The sequence below is a fragment of the Eutrigla gurnardus genome, assembly GCF_963514095.1.
Source record: "Eutrigla gurnardus genome assembly, chromosome: 3".
Lineage (NCBI taxonomy): Eukaryota > Metazoa > Chordata > Actinopteri > Perciformes > Triglidae > Eutrigla > Eutrigla gurnardus.
In genome coordinates this window covers 13,373,167-13,385,992 of record NC_139917.1, presented here as the reverse complement: position 1 = coordinate 13,385,992, position 12,826 = coordinate 13,373,167, and the positions used below count along the sequence as shown (strand labels likewise).

Below are 12,826 nucleotides of genomic sequence, written 5' to 3'. Positions count from 1 at the left end.
TCATAGATTTCATCATTCAGCAGCTGGAAGGACCTGGGAGACTACATGGCTACAGGTGGATGCACAACAAGTGCTTAAAGAATGGCATTCGTGCAAAAAAGGAAGATGTTCGTTTGATTCTTGCAGCTCTGGACCCTGATGCCTCAGCCATCCGTCGATCCAGGAGACTAAACCGTAGGCAGTATTTTGCTCAAGGACCGAACTATATCTGGCATGTAGATTCTTACGATAAGTTAAAGCCATATGGAATCTGCATCAGTGGTTGCATAGATGGCTTTTCGCGCAAAATAATTTGGTTGAAAGCTGCATACACAAGCAGCGACCCACGCGTCATAGGGGGCTACTTTATACAAGCCGTGGAGGAGTTCGGTGGCTGTCCCCGGATCGTCCGGACAGATGCAGGAACGGAGAATGTGGTTGTCCGAGACATCCAGACCTACCTCCGCCGCAGTGATGTCGACAGTAGAGCTGGTGAACAAAGCTACATCGCAGGAGCAAGTAGGCTACTACAAATCAGAGGATTGAAAGTTGGTGGGGTGTGCTGCGCAAAGAAGGTATGGAGTACTGGATACAACTTCTGGGCGAAATGAAAGATGAGGGCCTGTGTGTTGGGGACTACCTGGACAAATCACTTGTGCAGCTGTGCTTTCGGCACATTATTCAGGTGAGATTGGAAGTCTCTATCTTCAGTGGACTGCTCTTCCATCCCCATCCTATTTATGTTAAAGCACAAATATTAACAGTGATCTTAACACGATACTTTTATTACAGTACCAGTGCATTTATTATTACATTTACTGCCTCCTTTTTGTGCTTGGAGGAGCAACTGATGATTAGACGGTTTGTTAAAAAATTAGGAAATTTGGCAGTAAAATGTAGCCTAAGTGTAATTGATAAAGTTCTGTAGGCCTGAAGTCTTCATATAGGCTATCAAGTTAAAACTTTGGACAAAATAACGTCGACCTAACTAATTTAAAGGATTAAATGGGACTGTATCCTATAGGCCTATTGTTTGTTTATTAGTGATTTAGTGGGCTGTTAAAAATTGCGAGGGGTCAGTTGTTATGATTAAATAACAAAAAAACGATGATTGATTTAACCGTGAGTTTATGCACGTTGTCTTTCAACTTCTAGGAGGAAGCGCTCACACAACGGACGTATAAATCAAGCGTTACAAATCCGTCCTCCGCTCTGTATATGGACAGCTCCATACTACACGCATACACACTAGGCTACGCAGCGAATAGCGCTGTCCATGGTTCTGAAACAACAGCGGTAGTCGATCATGTGTCTCTGCAAATAATTTTATTGTTTTGCTAGGGGTGTGGTGTAGGCTATACCGGTTCGTACAGAAAAGCGGTCTTTATTAATGAATACCGGTGAATACCCCGAACAGCGTCCGGAACATGTGCAGCAGGAAAGTGTTTCAACGGGGACCGTTTCACCGCTGCTCACCTATGTCCATGGGCGTGCTTGACGATCGCGATCGCGGGCCATTTGTGTAAAAAAAAAAGCTGTAGACTAGGCAATTGTTTTCATTTGAAAACTATACAATTACAGTATATTGTATTAAATTCTGCAAAAACAGAATATTGTGGCTATATTGACTTCTGACTATTGTATTCATTTCAGATGAATAAAACAGGGCCGACTAGTATTGAAAATTATTAAAAGAAGCAGCATGAGTAATAGGTTTGGATCCCAGGTTGAAATGAAGTTAATGTTTCATATAATTATTTTCTGGAAGTCATTAAGGAATGCAAGATCAAATTATGTTATTGTTATTGTAAGACTCAGTGTTTATCATGAACTGCAAAACATTACCTGGAGTAGCCCATGAAGCTCATATTCATTTCTCAACAAGCATGTTTATTTTTATTTTTTATTTTTTATTTTTTTATATCTGGTTAGTCTTTAAACTTTTCTTTTAACCATAGGTACATATTCTCTTTTTAGGAAGAGCTTGATGAAATCAAGGCAGTCTGGAACATCCACCGCATCCGGCCAACAAGGAATCACAATGTACCCAGTGGGATTCCTGATGTGATGTACACTGTGCCACAGCTCTGGGGTTCTGAGGACTTCATTGTTCCACATAATGATCTTGATGTCTGCAAAGAGGCATGCAAATTCCTCTCAGTTGTCCCATGTAACGAAGATATATTTGACCTGTGTAATATGATCATGTCAGAGTTGGACCTTACTTTTCCCGAGAACATATTGCAAGCTCAAGAGTTTTACTTGACAATTCGGGAGGCTGTTCGCTCACTCATCTTTAACTGAGCAGCCTAGCAAACTGCATAAGTGACAAGTGAAACGATTAAAAATACCCTCCAGATACGTTTTAAGACTTCAAATACTCTGCTTTTAATAATAATTTGCCTCGCAAGGATTTCCTCAAAAACATCGTGGTCTGATTCTAATGTTTTTCTATTGCTTTGGATTACAATGACACAAAGCAGGATAGGTAAGCTAAAACGATCAACAGTTGACAGCAAGTCTATAGTTCACCTTGTTTAAAAGTCTTGAAATTGCATGAATAAGCATACACTTTGATGCTTACAACCTGTTTTACTTTAGTTGATTCAAAGGCTTTGCATTCTGTTTCTCTTTTTGCTTTTCAATTAGTGTAAAGGTAATATGTTTCTTATTAATCAATGGTACAATGCCAATGTTGGCATATGTTTATTCTGTGTACAGCACAGAAAATAGCAAACATGTGTATTTAATTGTATATCAAGGCTTATGGATAACACATGAAAAAGCTTCTTTCTACATAAAAGTTAGGGACATAGTCTTTCAGTTTATATTTTAAATGTAATTTCTTTACCTGTGGTTCTGAATCTAAATTTAATTGTCAGTGTCACAGACAATGAATGAGTGTAAAATAAAATATATTTTCTTTGTCCAACTCTTGATTGCTCTGATGTTTGTTTGCTGAGATTTGAGCAAAATCTGTTTAAAGTATACCAGCAAATATAGTGTTAGTGTGCAATGAATGGTATAAACAAAATACTTTTTAGTGGTTTTTATTTCAACAGATATATGGACAAAGACAGATTTTGTTCTGGACCAGTAAAATATTAACTAAAGTTGAACATTGTAATACTGGTATGAAAATACATGTCAAAACAGCTGCCAATTAATTTCCTGTGTGCTACACAAGAGCAATTGGTTTTTTAAAGTGAAATTTCCACATCTTTTTGTATATTTAAGTAAAAAATAATAATAACAATAATAATAACTTGGTGTGGTTCTCTCCAAAATGGCAGCTCACAATTCACAACTTGTGAATACTGGATAACAGGAAAAAAACATAATAATAATTGTGTTTGCACAATTAAATCTGCCTTAGTTTGCTTCAATAATTTAGATTATGTCCATAACCCAAATGGAGCTTCTTAGCACAAGATCAAAGTCATTACGAAGATCTGGGTAGCTTTGGTAGTTGATGGGTAACATCAAATAGCACCCACATGTATGTGCCTGAGGTCGACACTGGAATGCAGTTAGTGGCGCTTTCGGGCTTCCGTAGTTATGGCATGAGGAGGAAGCGGGAGTGAAACACAGCTGCTTTTTTTTTTTCTAGACGTCTCTATGAACTGAACACTGATGAGGTGTCCAAACAGAATATCTGCCCCTGTGCAGAAGCGAAGGAATGACTTCAAAGTAGTGTTGTCTGATTCCCCTATGTACCTCTTCAGATGTCTTGCCACAGTGTTCTGAAGTGCAGTCATCTGTTCTGGGAATTTCAGAAGTTCCTTAACACGTTTTGGTGTTGGTACATGTTCCTCCATTATCTCAACAAGCCTCTGTGGATACAAAGTATCTGCCAAAGTTTTCAAGATGGGTTTCCAGCATTCAATAACAAACAATGGAGTCTGGATTAGGGTTTTGTGTCCTAACTGTGAAATTAATCCAGCCATTGTGTCTTCAGAGGCAGAGTAGTGGCAGTCATGTGCATCCATCCAGCACATCCATCAGGTCATCTTTGTCAACAGACTCAAATGATTCCAGTGCAAGCTCAAGAATTTTCCTCTCTTCTTTTGAGACATACTGCAGGAAGCTATCTGTCACACTGCTGTAACTTGTACCATAGAAAGCTTCTTCCAAAAATGGAAGAGGGAGAAGCAGTGGAAAATACCTGACAGTTGTCCAACCCATCACAAGAATCCTTGCGATTGCCTGCCATTCCTGGACTTGATATACTGCCTAAGGTAAGGTGTCTTCACTTCAGTACCTAATGTGCATTTGCTGTAGAATTCTCCCCAGAATTCTGAGAGGCAATCACGTAAAACGCCGGAGCCTTCCCCCTCTTCCAGTTTACCATTGGGAAGTTTTCTTTTAATGTGCACATCTTTGTTCATGATATCTGGGTCAATAAAGGCTGCCAAGAGGTCAGCAAGGCAGTTACCCCTTCGCACAACAATGATGACCTTTGGTTTTGATCCCTCCCAAGGCAAAGTTTCATCCAGTTCAGAAGGATCCTCGGTTGTTGCTCCAACTGTCACTTCACTATCATTGGAATTGTTAAGCAGCATCTCTCCAGCTTGGGTCTCAGGAATAACATCTGTTACATATCCACCTTCTTCTTGTCCTATACTTTAAGACTCTGTTGTCATTTCTGGGGTTTCTTGGTCTGGTCTTTCTTCATTGTGCAATCCTCTCTCTTCTTCCTCTACTTCATCTATGATATAGTCATGAAGCATCTGCATATTTGTTATTTCTTCATCCAATAGTATGACATCAGATTCATGTAGCAAAGACAAGTCAATAGTTATGACCTCTGGTTCTGATGCCTGAGCTTGGCTAAAATCCTGAGCAACATTTCCTGTGACCTCTGAGGTTGTTGCTGGGGGAGTATCAGTCAAGTCCTCGTCTTGAGCATGTTTCTTGGTGTAGAGGTACAATCTCAGTATTTTGACTTTGTTTTTCAAGTACAGGTCCTCCACTGTGCAGTCTTGGTCAATCTCGTTTTGTGAAAAGTCACTAATGTAACAAACATGATCCTCTAGCTTCAGCGACATGAAGGCCCCATTTGGGAAAAAAAGTGATTCTGCCATTTCTTGGACCTCTCTAACTGTAGTGTATCTGTCAACACTGACATGCCTGGTTCCACCTCCCTTCACAGCTCGTACGTGCTTGAATTCTTTTTCTTTTTCGTTGAAGTTCATCCATCCAATTTCTAGCCTCTTTGCCTGTCTTTTTGCATTTTTATTCCCTTTTAATTTCTCTGAAAACCCTGCTCTTTTATCAGCCTTGCTATCTGGAATAGAGACCTTTGCCCTTATTCTTTCAAGCAGCTGACCTCTCCTGGATGTTTCTGGATCTGAACGATGAGTGTTGCGACAGAAGGCAACAGCTGCCAATCTGTCTCCATAAAGTGGGATGTACTTTGACAGATCCTTTTCGGACATCAGTGGAATTACTGAAGAATCAATCTGCAAAAGAGACATCAACATTTTTGTTTTCTATTAAAAACAACTTAGGAGCCAAAATATTTAGCAAATTGAACCATCACAGAAAAACATGTGATGGTTGTTCTATGCCTCCTAAAAAAGCAATGAAACACTCAGAAATAATTTTGCACCAGCACCAACAAATTCTACACAAATAATGATTTAAATAAGACTATCCTCGTGTCCACAGGCTTAGTTCAGACCGTTTTTTTTTTATTTTAGTACAAAACTTCAGCAACACCACCAAACCTTTCCTCTTGGCTATACCACCATGTATAAGGGCATTCTTTTAATTCTATTTTTATTTTAACTATTTTAAGTTTTATAGCAGGAACTAGCTTAAAGGAATAGTTCACTTTGGGTGAAAGTCCAAGTGTTAGGAAGCTCCGCGATGCCACGCTGACTTGAAAAGACCTCATTCACACCATGTTTTTAGCCAAAAACTTCACTTTATCCATTGAGCTGAACATGAAAGTAAAGAGCACTAGCTATTTGACAGCTACAGTGAAGATTTTGGCTAAAAACATGGTGTACATGAGGTCTTTTCAAGTCAACTTGGCATCTCTGGTCTTGTTGAGACTTGAAATTTCACCCAAACTATTCATTTGACACATCTAATTCATTAAACAGTCAACATTTTCCTACCTGGACTGAGACATGGTACACTAATATTGCAACAAAGCATATTAGGATTAATTAATCCACAGAATCAATGCAAATATGTATAGGTTTATTGAGTCACAGGTTTGTTTAGTAAATGTGAAATGTTTATGACATTGTTAACCAATAATTGCAATTTACAAATACAATAACCTACATGATTGTTCAAACGACTAATATAGACTGAAACTTCTTACTGTGTTAGAGCTTCTACTTCCTTGTTGATAAGGTATAAGGTGAACAATTACCATTAACAAGAAAATGTTCAGCAAAACATACAGAAAATCCTAGTAATATTCAAATAAACTAGGCTATTTTGGGTTAAAATAGGATCTCTTCACCTTAAGGCGGACTGTGGGTGTGCCCATGTGAAGCTGAATAAAAATACTATATATGTAATTATGTAGACTATGTTTATAAGTCTAAGGTATGACAATTAACCATTGCAGGACCTTCTTAATTGTATATTTTCAACATCCCAACTAGAGCATTGCACTCCCAAGATGCAGGGTTCTGATTTGATCTGGGGAAGAATAGCTCACCTTGTCATTTTTTAGTTTTTTTATGATTTCTTCTTGAATTCCACGGTCCCGCAGAAACTGCAGGATGGCGTCTTCCTCTCTCTCCATTTCATATGTAGCCTTTGGAAACATAAAATTTAACATGTTAAATTTCACAATTTACAGATTTGACAGAAAAATTATTCTCTAATCATAAAAAATCGTATGAAATTGAACAAACATGACAGGATCACAAAGTAGTCTCATGAAAATCTGTTTCACTGGTAGGTGATTGGCCTCGTTCCTGCTGACTCTACAATAATGTAAAGGAAGAATGTGATCTAACAGACCTAAACAGTAACACTGTAAACACCCTGAAAGGGGAGTATTTGAGCGAAAGAATTGTAGACAAACTTCCTTCAGGTCATGTATGTATTGACTGAATAGACATGGTAACCACATACTATACAGTCACAATTAAAATTCAATTACCACTGAATACCAACCTGAAACATTAGGCTACATATCGTATAAGACTAAACTGAAATATTAATATTGAAAATATACAGCTACATTGGTAATTCAACATGTGTATTTTGTAGCACTCTCCTTAAGTAAACAACTTTGGATGCCTGTAATAAAGTAAACATGACTACTAGTGCAAAATAGCCGACAGCATTTCACAAAATACAGTGTAAATTGGCTTACTTCTACTGATACTTCTACAGAAACATGGCGTATTAATTTTATGGGGTTATTTACTTCACAATGGAAAAAAATAGCTCTGAATGAACAACAGCTGAGCAGAAGCGCTTGTGGACTGTCGCGGAGAAATACGCGTCTGGTGTGAACAGGGGGCAGCGGACCACGCGCGATTTTCATCGGCGCGCCGCGGCGCTTCCGCGGCCGGTGTGACGGAAACTCCTCCAGCCTGTCATAGCTGTCATAGCATTATTATTGACATTACAGTTGCCATGACAACAATAACAAAGCTACTCTTGAATACAAAATCAGACTAGGCCTATTTTACCTTTATTCACGGACTGACAGGCAGCTCCATGGATAACATTCCGCTACTGAAGGTGAACAATATGGCCACGCATTAACTATCTAGTGGCCACGAGATAATAACGAGATAATAACTCGTGGCCACGCATTAACTATCTCGTGGCCACGAGTGGCCATGACAACAGCCGTCATTTGGGTAAACTAACCGCACATTGGGGATCTAAACGGTTACTTTCTCGCATGAAAAAATATTAAAATTTAATAAAGTGACATAATAACAGCGCTACAGCGGGACATAAAACAGCTTTTCGCCTGTTTTACAACTACCGCTGCCGGTCGCCACGAAATGCATTCTGGGAAACTTGCATACTGCATACTGCGGTGTGAACGGCGTCGGTCTGCTGAAGTAGCATACTGAATCCCACATTCAGTACGCAGTATACAGTATCTAACGCAGTATGTAGTAGGCAGTACGGTAGTATGCGGTTTCGGATACAGCCCCTGAATTGGGACACAGCTCCTGTCTCTCGCCTTGGCGCATCTTGCTTACGTCATCAGTTAGTGAACTCGTAACTATGCCCAAATACTACATCTACAACATGTAATGTATTTATTACACTGTCACTGTTACTTTGTGATTTAGAAAAATGTAAAATGCAAACTAGTGGAAGTTCACTGTGACAGGTAGGCTTTTAATTTGAAGAAACAGCATCCCTTTTCTGTGATGACAGTTATATACATTTACAATGCTTATATTAATCTATAAGGGCATGTACTACTGTATCAAAATTAAAAAAGACAAAAATAAAATGGTTGCAGTGTGTCTATGGCTGATAGAGAATAAAAGTCTACCAAATATATAGTGTTGTATCGTTTCATATCTCGTGAATTTGCAGAGTCCAGGTCACACAACGTGATGTGCAACAGCATCTGTGTAACCTGGTGCTGCCCTCTGCTGGGCCTGAGATGTAGTGCAATAATTGAGGAATCTCATCAGCAGATCAATAGAAGCACAGCATAATGTGAACGTGAAAATAAAAACACAATTCCACAATAGCATTTTAATTTTCTTTTATATTCATACAAATTTGAGTGAAAATTCAATAATTAAATCATAATTATAACCCATATATATTATATATAACCCATTACCAGCGATAGACCAAAGGTGAGAGCATTAACATGACACCAGATTGTGACAGACTTACCAGAGCAAGTCTGGTTTCTGGGCCCTCAGTGGTAAGCTCCACTAATGTCCTTTCTAAAGCTGGAAGTTCAGCACAGCTCCCTGTCTGTCCTGTACATTGACTACTGGCTATGGTCCTCTCTTATCGAGGTTGTCGAGCTGGAATCTGATTTTGGAATCTGGATTTTTTTTCCGACCTTCTATATGAAATTTGCATGACTTTTTTCGACATACTATACTATGACTTTTTTTCGACATGCTGTAGCTACTATGACTTTTTATGATTCAAATGGTTAGAACATGGCATTTTCACTTCAGGTTAACCAAAAATAACACCATGCATTGGCTCTGAATATAACCTCTTAGAATCTAAAAGGAATCAGCTCCCCTGCAAAAAGAACCAAAATATTCAACCATGTACACAAACTGAAATCAGACAGCTACACCTACATTCACCCTGTAGGGTGTTGGTTTTATGACATGCATATTTTTTGTCTTGTGCGGGCAGTATATTTTATTTATTTTATGATATTTTATTACTTTTAACTTTATATTTTGTACTTCATCTTTTTATTGTGTTTTTATTGTGTTATCTATGTATTGTGTTTTATCTTGTTGCACAGCACATTGGAAACCTTGTGTTTGTTAAAATCGTGCTTTATACATAAAGTGGATTGGATTTGATCTGTCCATTACAAGAAGCCCATCTCGGAGGCAGAGTCTTGGAAATTGAGGGCTGGATGGAGTAGCCAGACTGTCCATGCAATTTACAATAAAAAAAAAGTCGTATTTCCATCCTGCTAAGCAAAGACACACCATACTCCCATATTTCAACTGTAACTGACACAGAAGGGCATTTCATCATAATTAACGGTAACATTGACAACGTAACACTAGCGGGTATCTATGGCACAAACACAGACTCCCCCACATTTTTCCACTCCCTATTTGCAGAATAAGCCATCTTCCCAAACTCACATATAATCTTAGTAGGCGACTTTGACACTTTGACACTTTGACCCAGACCTAGACCGCTCCACCAGTGGCGTTTTCTTGCAGAGGCCAAGGGAAGCCAGGCTTCCTCAGTTGTTTCAGAATATAGCATCATTTAATAAAATCACTTTTTTTAACAGTTTCCGTAATCCCTCTGTGATGTATCTGTCGTCTCCTCCTCGTCTCTCTCCATTAATTATTGAGCGTTTCATGATGTGTAAAACAGCGCCCCTCTAAATGTTACGGGGTGAATGAGCGTTGAAAACATGTTACTGCACCCTGTTGTCTGTGAGGAGGCCAAGCTGCGCTGGACTCCCTTGGTGAAAAAAAAAAGAATGATTGACCAATCAGGTGAGGCTATTGTCACGACACTGCTCCCCTGTGATTGGTCAGGACAGTGTAAAGGGAAGCCGTGAATAGCCGGCATCAGGCCAATCAAATCACAGTATGTTATCGACGTCAACGTCAATGAATGAAATAACGGAAGATTCGTTGCTTTGTGTTCATCTCTTGATAAGATAGCTATTTTTAAGCGCGATTATGGAGGGTGGAGATTTGGAGTATTTAGTAAAAAATAATTTCTGGGTATTTTATTTCTCTAACATAACATATTACAAATAACAAATTTAGCAACATCTGGTCCTTTTATTTCATCCGTGCATATTTTGATGATGCAGCCTGTCTTACCGATGTTTTCACTCCTTGTTTAGGGCCCACATGCATAAAGGTCGAACCCACAGACGAACAGAGGTGAAGAGAGCTGGGCAGCGCCAATGGGTCCTTCTAGAGCAAGTGGACAACCCGAGAAAAGGGTCAAAACCACGTGGCCTCCAGCAGCATCTCCACCAGCTCTTTCACCGCTATGATGAAGAAGAAAAGGACAACAATGAGGAGGAAGAGTAGAAGAATGTGTAACACTCTCCCCCGCTCCCTGGCTCTGCCCATGTGAAAATCCCCCCTAATCCTATGCATTTGCCACATGCAATCCCAGTGTGCACCACGGCACCTCAAAGCTACCACCGTCTTCCCACTTACGTCCTGGAAGATGAGCTTTTGTTAAAAAAAAAACACAGAGGAATACTATTCACATCAACTAACTCACAAACCTAAAAGGTAACTTTACCTGCAAAATACTGGTACTACTCTCCGAGTAGGTGCTTGGACTGAAAGACAATATCCCTCACACTGCACTGCCTCTCACAACAAGTTTCTCAGATATCCGTTACTTAAAAACGGTCTCACTCACTGTACTAGCCTCTCTGCTTCAGATTCAGATTGTCAAGATGTCACACAGAGAAAACCAGACTGTATCGACACTGAATTTAACCGCTGCTGCTGCTGTGTTTTGTGTAGGCTGTGTGTACTCTGTCTTTGGGAATTATATATTATCTATAATCTAGACATTACTGACATCAGTATCCTAAGAATTAATAATCACCCATGTGAAGTAGAGCAGGCATGACTAACCAACATCTGTCATTACAATCCAAGCTTTGACTGCTTTGTAGTTCTATGGATTGCTCTTCTGACTCTCTTTCCTTTCTGTGTGTCTTTCTTGCCTGTGTTCTTATGTTTAGGTGTATTTGTTTTGTTTTTTTGCCTTTTTCTCTTAAAATGTTGATCTTGGCTCATGTCGTGTGAATGGTGAGTATGTGAATGAGATTGTACTGTATGTAAGAGTGTGAGCTGAATACTGTAATGTCAGCAGGTTTGGAGACGGTATTTGTAACAGAACAGCTTCGGTGATGATACGCTGGCTGTATATATACTGGCCTAATCCTCCGGTCAGAGAAGACGCAGCAACTTCTCCACTTGAGATGACTTTATTGACCTCCAAATGAACAGGACACTGTAGTACACTGTAGTGTGTGTGTGTGTGTGTGTGTGTGTGTGTGTGTGTGTGTGTGTGTGTGTGTGTGTGTGTGTGTGATGTCTGCAGAGGACAACAATAATAAAACAATATTAGTAATAATTGACCTACTATACAGTAATAATAGGATAACATGAATTACAATAGACATGAATAACGTGTCATACTGCAAATCACCGACAGGGGTCAGTGTAGGATCGTTGAACAACACTACGGCTTGGTGCAACAGGCAGGTCACGTGACCAAGCTAAAATGAGACAGCCACGTCGGCTACCGGTCCGGTCAATTTGACACGCTAATATGATAGCCGCCTCAATGAACGACAGCTACATTGATAAATAAACAGTCACAGAAGGAAATCAAATGTATGGTAATTAAGTTACATGTCGGGCCGTCCATGTTTCATGGGGTTCAGTAAGACATGCTAAATGTAAGCTAACAAAGCAAACCGAGCTCATTAACGTGGTAATATTAATAGCTCTTGTTACATACAAAATATAAACAATATCCATTCATCAAGTAATTTACATCATCACCGACGCACACTGTTGTACACAGGAATAAAGAAGAGCGCTGACGATCGGTGGAAGATTAACTCGACTATTTAACTGCACATAAAGTTTGCTGTGACGTGTACTCCTCCCAGCAGGGAATTCACAACAGTATTGTCAGAATTATTACAAGCTGATTTTAAATGGTTTCTTCTGAAGATGTCTTAGTATATTTTTGATTTTGAGTTTAGTTTACAAGTATATATCATTTTTGTTTGCCACTGGTGAATAAGTTCATCACAGCTATTTAACTGTCACTTGTCTGATATTACATTAGTGGTAAAGGTGATGTGGTGTTTCTGCTTTAATTATTGTTCAACTTTATCTGTAGTGGCACTTTCAAAGACAATTAGGTGACACTTAGTCAGCGGGAGTTTGATCTTCGATGCGTGTCCACAAACCAAAAAGACGTCACTTATATCTCAGTTGTTTCTTTTATTTCATATAGTTCTTTACAGCTGAAAAAATATTACTCACGATCGAAAGATGTAGCGTGACGCTCCCGCTGATTCTGAACAAAGACTGAAATCAGTAATCACACTTTTCACCTGCGCTTCACCTGGCTGCGCCCACAGTCCCCTTTGGGCGGGGAGCCCATC

General features: G+C 39.4%; 1 long non-coding RNA gene across 1 annotated transcript in view; it reads left to right on the top strand.

Annotated features, from left to right (window-relative positions):
• LOC311010616 overlaps nt 1-12,826 on the top strand; it is an 87,780-nt gene that overhangs the window by 63,575 nt on the left and 11,379 nt on the right. The window contains exon 2 of the long non-coding RNA XR_014596807.1: nt 12,340-12,540. This is a non-coding gene — a long non-coding RNA (uncharacterized lncRNA). The remainder of the gene's footprint in view (nt 1-12,339; nt 12,541-12,826) is intronic.